Raw genomic sequence first — 17,177 nt, 5'->3', positions numbered from 1 at the left:
ATAGGCTTAAAGGGGGATGAAGTCAAATTAGATGTGTTATTAATTAACCCAGCACACTCTGTGTGGCAAGTGCTATGATAAGCAGTGGAACTACAGAGGTGATTGAGGCATGTCCCTAACCTCAAGAAACTCACTGTATGATAGAGAAATGAATATCTAAGCTGCTTGTTTTTTCACATCTCTTTCTCACTCCAACACCTAACCTAGCACTTGACACATAGTCAATATTCAATAAACAGTTGCTGAACAAATAAATGAATAAATGAGTAAGTGAACAAACTAATGCTATGGAAGGTATAGATAAGGCTCTGTTAGAACATGGAGTAAGAAAAGAGAGCCAGGGGACATCATTTCATCCTCTCTCACTTATTGAGGATGCCAAGCACTCTGCAAGTTGTTGGGGATTCAGAGAGAAGCATTTGCACTCTGTTCTCAAAGACCCCGAGGCCCTGGGGATGAAACCAGATGAGAAAATCAATGCTTACAAGATAATGTGAGAATTACCAAGTAGAGATATGCTGAAATCAATGATAAGAAAGCATGATGGAGGAATGCAAGATAGGAAAGCCAATGAATTAATTGATTGGCCAATCAGTGTTCTTCATAGTGAAATCTCTGTTTTTAGCCTTTTCCTGGGTTTTCTGTGGGAGCCTCTTTGAGTTTGTTAAAGCTGCTAGAATGCAATACACCAGAAAATGGAATGGCTTTTATAAAGGAAATTTATTAAATTGTAAGTTCACAGTTCTAAGGCTATAAAACGAAGGCATCCACGGAAAGATAACTTGACTCAAGAAAGGCTGATGGGTCCAGAACACCTCTGTCAGCTGGGAAGGCAATTGGCTGAGGTCTTTGGCTTCTGGTTTCAAACAGCTTCCCCAGGGGCATTTCTCCAAATGTCTGGGTCTCAGGTTGACTCTGGCCTCCATCAGCTCTGACTAAAAATGGGTCCCTCTTAAAGACTCCAGTAAGTGGATTAAGACCTACCTTGAATGGTAGAGACACATCTCCAGGGAAACACCTAATCAAAAGGTCCCACCCACAGCTGGTGGGTCACATCTCCATGGAAACAACTTCATAAAAAAATCCCACTCTACAATATTAAATCAGTATTAAAGAACATGACTTTTCTGGGATATACAACAGTTTCATACCAGCACAGAACCCAAGGAATATGCCAGTCATTCCCCTCAAGGAAATCAATAGTGGGAAGGGGAAACAAAACAGTTATAGGGCACTAAATAAGGTAAATAACATTGGACAGTATCTGCTAAATTCATGCAAAGAAAGTCACAGAAGGGAGAACTCAGGTTCAAAGTGGGCTCAGCTGCTCAGAAAGGGCTTCCTGGAAGTGGAGCATTATGGAAGGGGACTACAGATCTCTGAGGGTCTCAAATGCCAGACCAAGGACTTTTTTATATTTTACTCTACAGGCAGAGGGGAGTCATGGATGGGTATTGAGCAGGGGAGGGACATGATCAGATATGGATTTTAGAAAACTCACTCTAGTACATAATGAAGAGAATAGGGCAAGGAGATGAGGATGCAAGGTCAGGTAGAGGGGAACCAGCTGGGAAGCTTTGCCACTGTGCCAGTGAATGATTATTATGGCCTCAGCCACATCCTTTAATTGATGGACATTGCAAATGGTTCCTTTCCCTAGGCTCGTGGTCAAGTGAAGGAGTCTTGGGGGTTCAAATTCACTTATTCATTCAATAAATATATATTGTATTAAGAATAGATCTATGCACTGAGGATAAAACTGTGAAATAAAATGGAAAAAATCCCCTATCTTCATAGAGCTTCCAATCTAACAGTCACCTCTGTTGTTGAAGATTGTTTGTAGGGAGAGAAGAAAGCTGGCACCGGAGTTGCTTTTCAGGATGGTACATCTTGGGGGGACTTTTGGCGGGCAGCCAGCTGTTCTCCCCATACACTCTCCCCCAGCCCCCTTGGCTAATAAGCCATGTGCTTCTTCCATTTTATCTCATTTAATCCTGATCCCCAGCAGAGCCTAATGAGGTGGATGGCGGTACCCATTATGCAATGATAATGTGTGGGCAAGGACTCCCTGGGATACCACTGGCAATAACTTCCCTTAGAGGCTACTGAGGCAGGGGGCAGCTGTGGGAAGATGCTGTTATGGATCAAGCAGGGGTTTTGTGGGGAGGCCCAGTACCAGGCAGAAGGAGGCATCTTCAGTGCCGAAGTTGGTTCACAGGACACCTGGGGGGAGCTACCCATCCCGCTGAAAAGCAACACTGATAGCCACAGAATGCAAATCAGACTCAGACATCAGGATCTAAGACAATAATTGTGATACAGAAAAACACACAAAATAACCAGGCAGCCTTTGTAATTAACTTCCGCTCCCTTCCAGCAGTCATTTGGAGTTAATGGTTTCTTAATTCGGTGCTCATTTGGTGACTTTAATTTCCAATTAATTTTGCCGATTTTCCTCCGAGGTGCTCATGGTGTGATAGAAATTCCTGCATGGTGAGGTCTCCACCACAGGGACCTAGGGCAGAGGGTGGAGGGTCAGAGAAGGGAGGGGCTAAGGGCAAGCTTCTGCCAAAAAGCTAGATCACTACCTGAGTGCTAGGAGTCAGAGTCTTCCAGGCTCACATAGCTCAGAGGTTCTTGGGGTAGTCCTCCTCTAGGAGGAGGCTGTGAGAGCTGATCAGGTGGTACAAGGGCTGGGTGCCTTTGAATTTCTCTAGTTCGTGGTGAGAATTTTGATCTACTGCTTGGGGCAAGGTGGGGGAGGAACCCCAGCACTGCTGGAAGTAGAAGGGAAGGCTCAGCACCAAGGACAGCACTCAACACTCACCCCTCTGTCACGCACAGGGTGCGGGTAGGGTGGGGTGGGTTTGAGAGACCTCAGTGCTCACTCTTTGCTGGGCTAGAGCACGCATTGCCCAACTGCAGCAAGTGTCAGCTGCCGATGCTCACAGTCACCCTCTTCTCTAAGAGAACTGCCTTTGGCAAATGGGATTCCCCTCTTCTGGGAAGATGCAATTTCCCTGCCGGTTGGGGCATCTCATCCAGCAGACAAGGGCTGAATGATGTAGGCAAAAGGCCACTCCCTCTTCCAACATTTCACGGTCTCTAACATCAAGGTGAGATCACCTCTGTGGTGGAGTTAGTGCTCCAGAGCTCCTGGTGGGATCAGGCTGAAGCCAGACTCTAGCTGAGACCACATCCTTACTTAAATCCTTCCTGTGCTTTCTCCTCCTTTCCTTTCTCCTTTTCTCCTGAGAGGACTCCCTCAATAATTCCCCTGCAGTCAAATCCTTATTTTGGGTCCAGCTTCTAGAAAACCTAAACTACAACAGTCTTTTACATATCAAGCTTTTATCTTGCTCTTACAGTGTACCAGACACTGTTCTAAGCCTTTATTTGTTTATTCCTCATAGCAACACCATCACATAGGTATTTTTAATGTGCTTATTTTGAGATAAGAAAACTGAGGCAGAGAGTGGTTATGAGATTTGTCCAAGGTCAAAATATGTAACAAGTGGGGTACAGGTATGTGAACACAGACAGTAGTTTCCAGACTCTGCTCTTAACCACTATGTTTCCCAAGATATAATCAACCACTAAGCCCCCTAACAATTACCTTAAAGGCATGGGGATGTAATTCAAGAGACTGAGACACCCAGAGCGGTGAAGGATAGCTTTTTCTTCCCAGTCCTTTGTTAGGGGGATTGAGAAACAAGGAGATCTGAAACCTTGCAGCTCCATGGTGTTGAGGGGACACTCTTTTAGACAATCTCTACCCCCAAACCCCTCTGGAGATGCTACCAAAGATTGATAGTTTGGCCCAGTGGAATGAGTGCTAGTGTGAAAGTCAGACAACCAGATTCTTGTACTGTGTCCCTGACTCCCTTTGTGATTTGGATGAGTAATTTTCCATCAGTGGTCCTCCATTGCTCCTTCTCTAGTATGTGGATGGGAGGTAGTTAGATAGTTTTGAAGAGCACCAGCTCTAACTTTTTGGCTAACTACTTCCCTGGAGAGGCCACATCAGAGGGTGAGATAAGATGTCCATGGAAAGCAGAGGAGAGATATTCCATGACCTGCAGCCATCAATGACTATCCCTGCAGGCTGAGGGCCATCTATAGAGCCACTAAAGAACCTGGCTAACAGTGAGCAGTCAATACCCATTTACAGAACACTCATTCATTCATCAACAAGCAATTATGGAGTGCTTACCTTGTCCCAGGCAGTCTACACAAGTCATTCATGTCTCCCCAACCTAGGAGCACAATGAGAGCACATCCACATCAATTCATTGACCCTTGCCCACTTGCCACTGATGGACCAGCCCCACGTAAAGAACCCTGACACCCAGCACACACACAGTGATTTTTGGAATCTTCATTGCACTTAAGGATAAATATTTATGCTATCAAGTGGGGATATTCCTTTTGTTTTTTTGCCCAAGACCCTCTTAGGGATGTCCACTGCCTACTGAGTGAGGGACCTCACTGATGCCTCCATAGATGAAGCCTTTTATGAAAAAGCTACCTCTCGGCTGTGCTCTCAAAGCTGCCAAGCCAGTGTGATGCTGTCTCTGAACCTCATTGCTCCAGAGACACCCAGTTGTCCTCAAAGGAAGAAGAAAGTCCCCCTAGGTCCCCTAAGGTAGGGCTGGGGCAATCTGAAGCCAAGGAGAGAGAGTGAACAGGGGTGGTATAAATATTTATTATTTTTTCCTCTCTATTCCCATTACTTTCTCTTTCTCCAGACCTTAAGGAAACCATATGCAAGGGTAGCCTGCTCCCTACAGACCAGGGGGCGGGTGGAAGAGGCAGGGAGGAGGTAGAGCAAGAGTCCATCTGCCATTACATCCTCTGTAAGTCCCAACCCCAATAAAGAAAACCCCTCGGGAGTGTCCATGGCAACAGCTGCTGCTGAATCAAAGCGTCTGCCAGGAAGCTCTGGGCCCAAGGCCTGCCTGGGGGTGCTGGTGTCTGTCATGGTTGTCTCTTCACAGAACCCACTTCACCACTGGCAAGAGCTGCAAAGTCCAAATGACCAGGGCCGAATTTTTATTTTTCTAATGCTGTCGGTGATAAAAAGCATCTTTTCATACAAGCACACCAACTTTACTCTTCCCAAGATTGTTAGAGCCAGAGATACTATATTGTATGCTGTGTAACTCCAGGGCACAGCCTGCGTGGCTGTAAGTCAGTCCTTGTTGTATCCCAGCTTTTTGTCTGACTGTCGCCTCCTACACAAGCACAGCTCTGACCATGGTCTTCTCCTGTTCAAAAACCTTTGGAGGCCCTTTATTGACAGCTGAGTGAATCTGAATGTCCTCTGACATTCAAGAGCTGCCACCCTCTGGCTTTAACTGCAGTCAAACCCTGAAGCCCACTCTTTCCCAAATTTGCCCCTTGCTCCCAAACCTCAGGGACTTTGCACATGCTCAGAGTCCTCCACCCCACCCTACACCCATTACCACCTGTACAAATCTGCTTTTCCCCTGGGAAGCCTGAGGTACAAGAGGATCCACCAATATTATCCTCTTCTCTGGTGCTTATGCCACCCACTACCATTCCCTTCCTGGATCCCAGTGAACACATGGAATTGCACTCTTAGGGTGGAAGGGACCTGAGAGCTCAGAGTCCCCTCGCATACACCTAGATCAGTGATTCTCAAACTTCAGGGTGTTAAATTGTCTGGAAGGCCTGACGGACTGCTGGGCCCCAACCCCAGAGTTTCTGATTCAAAAGTTCAAAAGTAGCACTCCCAAATTTGCGCTTCTAATAAGTGAATGGTAGGTCCAAAGGCCACACTCTGAGAACTGTTGACCTAGATTTTGGCTCAGAAATTAACCTTGCATCTCTGTTGCTCCGAAGGGTCCACACTCATTCTCTTGGCTAGTGCTCCACTGGTGGCCAGGGCTCCCGGAGGGAGGCAGTACCTGCCAATCAGAGCCCTCGGGAAGGCCTCAGGTATCATTATTACAATGAAGTCATTGGCAAGAACATAAAATTCTATGCAGGGAAAATAACCACGGTGATCCATAAAGTAGCATACTGTAACACTATCAGTAGTGGCGATAATAATAGTAATAACGTGATTACAATGTAATGTCATCTGCCCTAATGTGCTAAATCCAGATTGATCTGAGTTATATAAAAGAATTACTGACATACACAAATGCTCACAAAGCCTCACTTAGAAGTATTTGGGGCCATTTGGGTGATGGTGATGGTGATGATGACTATAATATCAAACTGCATTTGTACACAGTTTTAGTGTTTCTGAAGGGCTTCACTTTCACTCGTTTTATTTTAGCAGCAACCCTGGGAAGTAGGCGAGGCAAGAAGGCTTCTCTGGCTTAGAGATGAGACTCACATTCACCGATCCTTTTAACCTTCATTTAGCAGATGTGATTTGAGTCCCTGTTATGTGCAGGTCATGTACTTGACAGGGACTGGGGTCAGGTTGCTAAAATAAAATAGATAAACTGCAGGACCACCAGTTAAATTTGAATTTCAGATAAACAACCAATAATTGTTTAGTATACAATTTCCCAAATACTGCATAGGACATACGTATACTAAAATTTATTCATCTGAAATTCAAATTTAACAAGGTGTCCTGTATTTTTATTTGCTAAATCTGGAACCCTACTTGGGAAGGGGTGAGAGATAAAAGGAATAAGAAATGTTTTCTTGCCTTCCGGACAAGCTCAGAGTCTGGCAGGAGGTAAAAGGATCACAGGCAGATGACCCTGACCCAGGTAACGTGCGGCGTGGTAGCAGGGCTTCTCAAACTTGAACGTGCACATGTGTCACCTGGGGATCTCCCTGAACTGCAAATTCTGACTCAGGAGGTCTGGGGTGAGGCCTGAGATTCTGCATTTCCAGGAAGCTCCCAGTTATTGCAGCTGCCGCTGCTCCCTGACCAAACTTTGAGTAGGAAGGGCATTGGGGGCAGCATAGAGGCTGGGGGAGCTTGGAAGACTTCCTGGAGGAGGTGGTAATTGGGTGAATCTTGGCCAATGAGAATTAGGAGAGGAAGTTGGAGATGTTATAGGTGCAAGAAAGCACTACATTATTGGGAAGGGCAGGTGGTTGAATATGGCTGGAGGATAGGGTAAAGGGTGAACCGTGCTGGAGTCTGAAAATACAGAGATAAATCAGACAGCATCTTGCCATTACAAATCCCCACTCCATCCCAACCTATGGGAAAGGCAAAGCCATGAGCAAACCAGTACAATCTAGTGTGGCCAGTGCTGAGTTAGAGGGAGGCTCTGGAGCGGTGGGAGCACAGCAAAGGGTAACTCACCCTGCCTAGGCCAGGGAAGGCTTCCTGCATGACAGGATATTTGAGTTCAGGGTCTTGTAGATGAAAATAATTTTTCTAGGAGAGAGAGGAGGAGAGGAGCAGATATTCCACTAGGGGTGGCCAAAATGGAGTTGGCAAAGGTTTGGCATGTTTGGGAAATCCATGATTTGCTTGAGGGCAACGACCACATCCGAGTTACTTGACACTGTCTTCCTGGTACCTAGCACAGGGCCTTATTGGATGGGTGAGTTCAATGTGACTTTAGGGTAGGAACCAAGGCCAGTCCCAGTGGGAGGCCCAGCTGATAGGGAAGCTCAGAGCCTCTGCCCCAAGCTCTCATTCATTCTGCTTCATCTCTGCACCTCTCTCCATACTTCGGCCAGAACATTAGTGGCAGAGAAACATGTTCTACCGGCAGGCCTGGATTCACAGGTGGGGTTCTGGAGTCCATAGTAGCTGTGTGGTCTTGGGGTCCTCACGAGCTAACAGTGCTGGGGTATCTGCACTCATGAATGTCCTCAGAGCTTACCCTATGTCATGGTCAGGTTCCTGTGTCAACTTGGTCAAGTGGTGGTACCTGTTTGGATGGGCAAGTGCTGGCTGGTCTGTGGCAATGAGGACATTTCATAGAATTAAATCATGATCATGTCAGCTGCATCCACAGCTGATTCCATTTGTAATCAGCCAAAGAGGAGTGTCTTCTGCAATGAGTGATGCTTAATCTAATCACTGGAAGCCTTTTAAGAAGGATTCAGAAGAGACAGGCTCTCTTCCTGCTTCGGTTGGCGAGTCTCTCCTGTGGAGTTCATCCAGACTTTCCATCGGAATCGTTGCCTTCACAGCCTTCCCTGTGGATTTTGGACTATGTGTTCTCACGGTCATGTGGGACACCTTTATAAATTTTATATTTGCGAGTGTTCCCTGTTGATTCTGTTTCTCTAGAGAACCCTAACTAATACACCCTAATATATGAGACAGAGTGCTAGTGCTCCTCTATGCCCCTTCTCTCCTTCTCCCTTTGGTAATGGACTCTCCACATTTTAGCTGGATTCATGGACACTCAGAACAAACCCCCCCCCCCCACCCCCAACTTCCCAGTCTCCCGAGGTGTGGTCATGGGACCAGGTTCTGGCCAGTTAGAGGTGGTAGAAGTAACATGAGACTCCGTCCTGGTGCAATATGAAAAACAGAAACTACTCTAGATATCCAAGCAGAAAGGGATGGAATAGTGGTAATCAGCTGCTTACACAATCACTGGCAGGGCTGGAAGCATGGAGGTTGTGGCATGCTGCTAGAATTTCTGGTCACATCATGGCAGTTAAAAGCCAGAGGCCAGGAAGCTTCAGAAAACTGCTGCCTATGTCATAGCTGTCCCCAAATACAAAATGGGCGCTGGAGTGGCCAAATGGACAGATCAGCCACTGCCAAAACTCCCATGGGCCAGAGGCTACAGGTCAGCCACCTCTGCTGCAAAAGAACGGCCTTGGCTTCTTTTTGCCTTCTCAATCACGCATGAGTGAAGCTCATTAGTTAGAACTTATCACATCCAGGACCCAGAAGCAATGATGTCTGAAAAATGCAGCATCGAGGCTTCTAGGCTCTGTGATAAAAAAAAAGGCATAGCAGGCTGGGGGGTGCATGATGAATGTCACTAGTTACTATTGCCCTCTCTTGCCTCCTGGAACAGTCCTGGTGATGACAGCTACCTACTAGTATGGCAGAGACTCATGACAGATGTCATGGAATGGCCATAGGAGATGTGCCTTTGCATAGGTGAGAAATAAACTTCTATGTTGTTTTTTAAGTCACTGTTTGGGCAGCCAAGCCTGTGTCCTGATACAGCACTGTTAAGTGTAAAATGATGTCTTAGAGTTATCACATCGGGCACGTATGGTATAAATTTAGCCTGGCTGTTGGGAGCTATCAGGTCCTTAACAAATACTCCATCGACAGACAAACACCGAGGGCTGGGGGTGGTTGGTGCTGAATGAGAACCATTGATTCTATGTTGTGGGAGGCTGGAGAGAGCTCAGAGGGGCTTGGGGCATATGGGAAGACTTCTTGGAGGAGGAAGACCTGGAGAAGAAGAGGAAGAGAAAAGGTTTTGGTGGAGGATACTTTCCTCTCCCCTCATCAACCGGTGAGTTCCCCTGTCCTGCCATTGACCTTGGCCTGCACCAGTCAAGGCTACAAGGAGACGGGAAGAAGGCATGGTGCCTACAGTCACCCAGGGGAGTAGATTTTAATCTGGAGCAGGATGGAGGGAAGAAAGGTGGCCTAGGAGGTATGAAGGGAAAGGAAATAGGCATAACTCCAAAGGGAGGGCCTGTGTCCTTGAGACATGTGTCAGCTGGATCCCCAAGGCTCTGAGGACAAGGATGGGGATGGACAGATTCAAGAAATGGCCTCAAGCTTATGAAGTAGGGCCGGTTCTGGTGTGCCCCCCACCCCCTCCTCCACCCTGCCGCTCCTCCCCAAGAGGACACATCCATCCATCCTTCAAACAGGTGTCCCCATGAAGCCAGCAGCCTGGGAGGCAGGGACAGTTGTATTACCCCACACCCCGTGCCCCACCCAACCAGCTCTTCTGTATTCAGCCATCGCTGCAAAGAGTATGTGTTTAGGATGTGGGAATGGGCTAAAACTGCTGGGTCAAGGCGTCCTTAGGGACTCAGGACTGCCCAGAGTGAGGGAATAGTCTAGAGCCGGGATCAGAAAGCAGACTGCTACAGGAACTAATTATGACCAGGTGGCCAGGACAGGGGTTCCGTGTGGGGCCCGGGGCACAGCTCAGTCTGTGACAAGGACCATAGCTCAGTCTAGAACCAGGGGCAGGGCTCTGTACGTGACTGGAGTCTGGGCTCAGTTTTTGATGGGAAAGAGTGTTAATCTAACTAACTGATCTGTGTATGAGTTTAATTGCACTAGGTCCTCCAGATAGTAAACCAAAATGAAAGGGTATCTTGGTAAAATTTATATCATACTTAACCTTCAAAATCCATTCACTTCCGGGTGCTCTCTTCACTCTTCCTTAAGACTTGTACTTTAGACCCTTTTATCACCTTTGGGCACAGAGGGGTAAAATCTGCTGCTTAAATTCTCACGACAAGTTCAGAATAAGTCCAAGCCGGGCAAGGGGCCAGTTGAGCAGGCGCCCAGCACAGGGCAGCCTGGAGGACTCATAGCTTCCTGCAGTGCTTTGGAGACAAGCCCCAGGTCACCCTGAAACCCACAGGCAGGCGGGCGGGCAGGTGGGTGGCTGGAGGAGTTGGCAATGGGGGACCCGGAGCAGAGCTCTGGGCTGCGGCCAAGCCTGTTTAGCTGGGCTGGGGGTGGTGATTTATTCAGCCTGCTCTGCAGTGAGCCCCGGGGCAGGTGCCAACACTTTGCCAGTCCTTAGTGATGGAGCTGGGAACCGCTGAATGGCCTGGAAGCCCAAGGATCCCCCAGGTCCCCGTGGGTATGCTCAGCCGCCGAAGGGAACACGAAGTGACGGTAAGTTGACAAAATCGAAAATGTAATTAAGACAGATGGAACTAACCAGCAGGAATGATAAAAGCCTTCTCCAGGCTCTGAGATCCCAAGTGAGGTCACAGGATGACCCCATCCTGGCCATGCAGGCGGCAGAGAGGAAACAAAGGAATGAGCTTGAGGAAAGAAGCCAAGCTCAGTGGAGGACAGTGAGAAAACGGCTTTGGCTGCACTAAAAGGTATTTAGTTCAGACACAAGGATGAATTTCCTGGAGATGAGGGTGGTTAAACATTGGCATAAGTCTGACATCATCTCCTTTACCTAAGGACACACAGGCTTCTCCTGGACAAGGTTGGACATGGGCCTGGACATCTCAAGATCTGTGGGAATAAGAAATGGCTCCATTACCAAATGAAGAAGCTGCACAGCTGGAGCTGGTGGCATTTGGAAGGAGAAAGGAAAGGGGTCTCCATGTATAACAAGCCCCACAGGGCTTCCTGCTGGCCAGAGCTGGGAGAGGGGAGGGTGCTGTCCAGGCCCCTCCCTGGATGTCACAATGCTGAACATGCCCAGTGCGGAAGTCTCTAAATCACCCCTTCTTCTCCAGTGCTGCTGCCCCTCCAGAGCCACTCGCCAAGCCCATGCAGGAAGCAATGGGGGCTTCTGACCGAGGGCTTTCCAGAGGCTCTGAGGGAGGGAAATCCAGGGGCCCCACAGGAGAGGCTGTCTTGGACCTTTTAGAGAGTGGGAGGGTGAGGATCTGTGGGGGGCTCCGTGGGAGAATCAGGCACACAGCACCAATATCTGGGACAGGCTCACTTTACCATCCACCGCTGAGAGCAGCTAGGCATGTGCTTTGATGGAACTGGTCAGCCTTACAGCCCCTACTCTTCGTGTGCCAGTGCTCTGTGCTGGGCAACGGGGCAGGTGGAGTAGGTGGGTTCGTTATGTTTGGGGAGCTCCCCCATTCGTAGGAGGTAGGAGGCTGGTCCTCCAGTCCAAGGTAATTATTCCACTTACTGAGCACCTACTGTGTGGTAGGCATGCAGCTGCAGGGGCCCACTGTAGCGTTTAAGTCAAGATTTAAGAAGTGTATAGTTTTGTTGGGAAATGAAACACGTGAAAACAATCAGATAAAGTGAAATAGGTATTAAGTCAAGGCAATAGGCAGTTCAAATGATAGATGCACGGGAGTCGGGGGAAGGAGGCAGTTGATGCAGGCTGGAGTTATGAGGGCAGGCTTCTTACAGTATCTTTGTAGGATGATAAAGAATGGTTTGGAAAGGTTAGAGGATGAGAATCCATTCTGTGTGGATTGAATGCACACATAAAGGTGTGGAGGTGGGAAAGAGAATTCAGAAAGATTTTTGCTAAACTTCAGGACAGAACTAAGATTGGGCTGGGGGTCAACAGATCCTTGGGAGAACCGGCAGATTCAAAACCTCTGTAGAATCAACTGCTTCTCAGTGAGAAGAATCTGGGCCCAGGGATGAGTTCCTCTCACCAAGAGGACAGACCCGTCTCGGAGGAGTTTAGTCACAGATCTGAATTGCCAAGGCCTCAGGCTTCTGTAGCCCCCTTCCTGGATGTATGGAGCAGGTTTCCCAAACCAACCCTGTCAAGCCGCGCGCACACACACACACACACACACACACACACACACACACAAATGACACTGTCTCCTGCACAGATGGTGAGGGACCAAAGTTACTCTGGCTATCGGTGGCCCACAGGTGGCAAAGTGGTTGTGCTGTGAAGACAGGCCCATGCTCCTGCCCTCTCCTTCCACCCGAAGGATCATGAGCTCCTCTGGATGCTGAGGCTGATCCTGCATCCTCCATTCCAGAGAAGATGTAATAGAGACAGGTTGGTCCTGCCATCCCTGGACCATCTTTCATTATGGAGCATGTCCTTGTTATAGATACTGAGCATAAAACAGGGCCAGCATCATCACCAGAGATTAGAGAGGTGCAGGAGGAGTGCTCCATCATTTCAAGCACGCCATCCATCCATCCGTCACAGTCCCAGCATTTACGCCTGCAGCTGGAATACTGAAATATCAGATCAGGATTTATTGTGGGCATTAAGTAATAATTTATGCTACTCTTTTTCCCTTTGGAGGCGGGGTAGTTTTCCTGAAGCATCTCTATCTCTATGACTCATCATCCTTAATGATCCAAAACACATGTGTCTGTCCACTTGTAGTCATCTTTTGGGGGTGTTTTCTCCACTATCGCCCAAACCTATGGGTGAGCCTCTCACCTCAGGCAGCCCCTGCCTCTGACATGGGAGAAAGGGTCTCCAAAGTATAAACTATATGATGAGGAGATGGAAGGCCCCTTTCCTAATTTGCCTGCTGGGCTTCTTGGGGATATGAACATTCCAGGAGTGCCCTGATCCTCCACCCCGATGACTCTAGGGGAACCATGACAGGTTCAAGTCTCATCTTATAGCCTTGGAGAAGTCACTTTCTTCACTCTGGGCTTTCACCTTCTCCATGAAATGAAGAAGCTGACTTCGATAAACTCTAACACTTCTTCCCAGTCTAAAACTGGGTAACCACATGTCCTAGATGCCTCAGCTCATTCAAGGCTCAACCAGGCAAAGGGCATTCCAGAATTCTAAAGAGAATTCAGAGTTTTCTCTGAATTGGGGCTGTGAAGATAAGACTTTTGTCATACCACACGTTGTGGAGGTCCTGAAGGGAAGGCGGCAGTGATGAGGCTTCACTGCTGGGGTTTTCCCCTTTCTTTCCCTCTGTTCACTTATTCTCTCTCATCTTACTTATGCCTGGCTTGCACTCTGCTGTCCTGCCTTTCCGTCAACCATTTACTTCAAATCACATCTTGCCAGACCACAAATGGTTCCATTGTTGACCCAAGCTCAGGGCTGAACCTGAAGCCTCAGTCCCCATACTCTGATTGGTCTTGCTGAGCTCCAAGAGCCCTTTCAGAGAAGGTCATTCTGGGATGGAGTTGTCTGATGAGAGGACTGACATAGAGGAAACTCTGAGCAACTACAACCACCCATCTTAATAAAACAGGTAGCATGGTTGTGACAGAGTAGAGTCTTTGAAATACAGCCACATGGTTCAAAAATGCAGCAAATCTATAGTCAAAGGTTCCCCTTTACTCCTGTCTAAGACCCACCCAGTTCTCACCACCCCCTTAAACAAACTATTAATTTCTTATGGAGTTTCCAGAGTTTCTTTACTCTTATATAAGCAAAAGGAAATATGCATTCATATTTCCCCCTTATTCTCACAAAAGGTAGTATCCTGTACATGCTCTTCTGCTCTTTTCTTTTCTTCACCTAGTAAAGTATCTTGTAGATCTTTTTATTTCTTAATAAGTGCCCTCATTCTTTTTCACAGCTGCATAGTATTCCATCACGGATTTTATTTTAATCCAACATCTTCCTACATCCAAAACCATTTTGAGGTGCTTTAAAGGAAAGCAGATATTCTCTAGAGGATGTCTCAGCTAAGGATGAAAACTGCTCAGAACAGTGGGTCTCAGACTTCACTTTGCATAAGAATTAACTTGGGATGCAAAGGACTCCTTCCTCCAGGGTTCTGAAGTGGGATCATTAAGCTGCATTTCAGAAGGAGATTCTGTCTTAGGCATCTATAGCCCTCTCCTTGAAAAGCACCGGTAGATGGGAAAGGAAGCAAGAACTGCATCCTACACTGAAAATAGTGAGATAGTGGCAATTAATCATCAAATTTAGCTCTGAGGTTTTTGGTAGCTCAGGCCAAGGTAGAATGAAAGGGATATAGTGTTCTCCATGCCAGAACAAAAGGCCATGTTTTCAGGAGAGAGAAGCATGTTCCTGGCATTAAATTCTAAGCCGAATTCATCGTGGGAACCATTTCTTCGGGCACACTGAGCTACGCTGTGCGCATCATCTACCCCAACAGCCCCACACAAAATGCAGGCAGGTTCTGCACAGTTCCTCCGCAGAGGTCATGGCCTGTCCCCAAGCTCAGCTCAGGACAATGTCTCTGCAGGAGCTCAGCCAACATGGAGCAGAGAGGTGAGAAAACATGGGCTATCTGAGAATGAGTATAGAGAACACCACTGACATCATCGAAAAATCCCAGTGAGGCACTCAGTATGACTGACAGCAAGGAGATGCTCCTTGCTCCTGGGACCCCTGAACCCAAGAAGAGGCAGGACTTCTGTCCTCAGGACACTCCCAGTTGGAAGAGGAAAGCCTCTCTCCTTACCCCAAGAAGCTCCGGAACAAGCTCCGGGACTGAGAAAGGGGAGGAAGAAGAGGAGAATGGGGGAAGGCACGTGGCAGAATGGACAGTTGTTTCCCCACTTTTTCTATATAATGCCTTGAGTATCTCCAGAATCTTTGAGAATTGGCATCACTTCCTCATTAAGGGAACTAGAATATAGGGACTCAAATGTGATAAGTCCTCAACACTGCTGATATTGACAGAGGGGAAAGGGCAATAATCAGTGTAGCCATTCTTCTCCTATGCTTTGAGAACCTCCTGTGTTTTATGGGTTCCAAATGGTGAGTGGAAGTGAATATGTCCACCATCCTCAACAGGGTCCTTCAACCCCAATCCATATCTGCTTAAACTTAGAAAATGTTTTAAGAAGGAATACTGACCCCATTGGGGCAAAATTGGGATGTATCTTGCACAGGCCAGTGCTGCTCCTGCTTACATAATGTCTCATGGAGGCCACTGGGGTCTTGGGGAGGGTCTTTGGGGAAGGCTGCTGCTGGTGCTAGTAACCTGCCACTGCTGGAAGTGCTACGGGAGGGGTTATTAAGGACAGAAGGAAGGGAAAGAGGGACAAGGGGACTGGGCTGCCACTGGAGGGTTTGTCTTGAGAAGTCAGGGTGGGGGAGTAGCCTGTGCAACTGGGAAGGGCTTTTGACCCTGGAAATTTGGAATACCTAAGAGATGGTATGAGGACTCTGCTGAGTAAGGAGTTGTGAAATTGAAAAAGCAAATGTTTTCCAATGGGGGTGATTGATCCAGAATTCTCACTGGCTCTCCCAGGCTCCCCATCCACAGAAGGGATAAATAACTTATGAAGTATGTAACAACATGGATGGACCTTAAGGACATTATGCTGAGTGAGACTAGCCAAAAACTAAAGGACAAATACTGTATGGTCTCACTGATAAGAACCGACATTAGTGAATAAACTTGGAATATGTCGTTGGTAACAGAGACCATCAGGAGACAGAAATAGGGTAAGATAGTGGGTAATTGGAGCTGAAGGGATACAGACTGTGCAACAGGACTGGATACAAAAACTCAGAAATAGACAGCACAATACTACCTAACTGTAACGTAATTATGTTAAAACACTGAATGAAGCTGCATGTGAGAATGATAGAGGGAGGAGGGCTGGGGACATAAATGAAATCAGAAAGAAAGATAGATGTTAAAGATCGAGATGGTATAATCTAGGAATGCCTAGAGTGTATAATAATAGTGAAATGTACAATGTACAAATTTTGAAAATGTTTTGGCATGAGGAAGAACAAAGAAATGTCATTATTGCAGGGTGCTGAAAATAGATGATAATTAATACTTTAAAATGTCACCTTATGTGTGAGACTAAAGCAAAAAATGTTTATTTGTTACAAAATTTATATTTTGACTAGAGCATTTCCTAATATAATTCATGTAGATAGTTTGATTGAATATCATAAGTACTTGGAATCTCAGGTAGGACATGAGATTTTGTTGGTTTGTCCAGAGTGATGCCCCGATGAATCCCAGAGTGATTTGATCAGTGACTGGAAAAGTATTTGCAACGCCCCCTTCGGGGAATGGTGAGAGTGGGGAGAAATTCAACTTCCCCAAGTTGAATTCTTTTTCTTTTTTTAAATTCATTTAAAAAATTAACTAACACAACATTTAGAAATCATTCCATTCTACGTATATAATCAGTAATTCTTAATATCATCACATAGATGCATATTCATCATTTCTTAGTACATTTGCATCGATTTAGAAAAAGAAATAGACAACAGAAAAAGAAATAAAACGATAATAGAGAGAAAAAAAAACAAAACTATACCTCAGATGCAGCTTCATTCAGTGTTTTAACATAATTACATTACAATTAGGTAGTATTGTGCTGTCCATTTCTGAGTTTTGTATCCAGCCTTGTTGCACAGTCTGTATCCCTTCAGCTCCAATTACCCATTATCTTACCCTATTTCTATCTCCTGATGGTCTCTGTTCCAAGTTGAATTCTTGATATTCTCACAAGCAGTGTGGACAACCAAAGCTATAGGCTGAGCCCCCAGTCTTGGGGTTTGTTCACATGAAACTTAACCTCACAAAAGATAGGTCAAGTCTACTTAAAATTTAGGCCTAAGAGTCACCCCCAAGAGAGCCTCTTTTGTTGCTCAGATGTGGCC

The 17,177-nt window shown here is 46.7% G+C and overlaps 1 long non-coding RNA gene across 1 annotated transcript; it reads right to left on the bottom strand.

Annotated features, from left to right (window-relative positions):
* Window positions 1–2,298: 2,298 nt before the first annotated feature.
* Window positions 2,299–11,288, bottom strand: LOC143652315 (uncharacterized). The gene is made up of 4 exons (XR_013160560.1): window positions 11,184–11,288; window positions 10,293–10,365; window positions 4,214–4,256; window positions 2,299–2,515 (listed from the first exon to the last, which is right to left on the bottom strand). It is a non-coding gene; the product is annotated as an uncharacterized LOC143652315 (long non-coding RNA).
* Between the last annotated feature and the right edge of the window lie 5,889 nt (window positions 11,289–17,177).

This window comes from Tamandua tetradactyla, chromosome 12, assembly GCF_023851605.1.
Source record: "Tamandua tetradactyla isolate mTamTet1 chromosome 12, mTamTet1.pri, whole genome shotgun sequence".
Taxonomy (NCBI): Eukaryota; Metazoa; Chordata; class Mammalia; order Pilosa; family Myrmecophagidae; genus Tamandua; species Tamandua tetradactyla.
The sequence above is the reverse complement of the archived record's forward strand: the minus strand, read 5'-3'. Positions and strand labels throughout refer to the sequence as shown.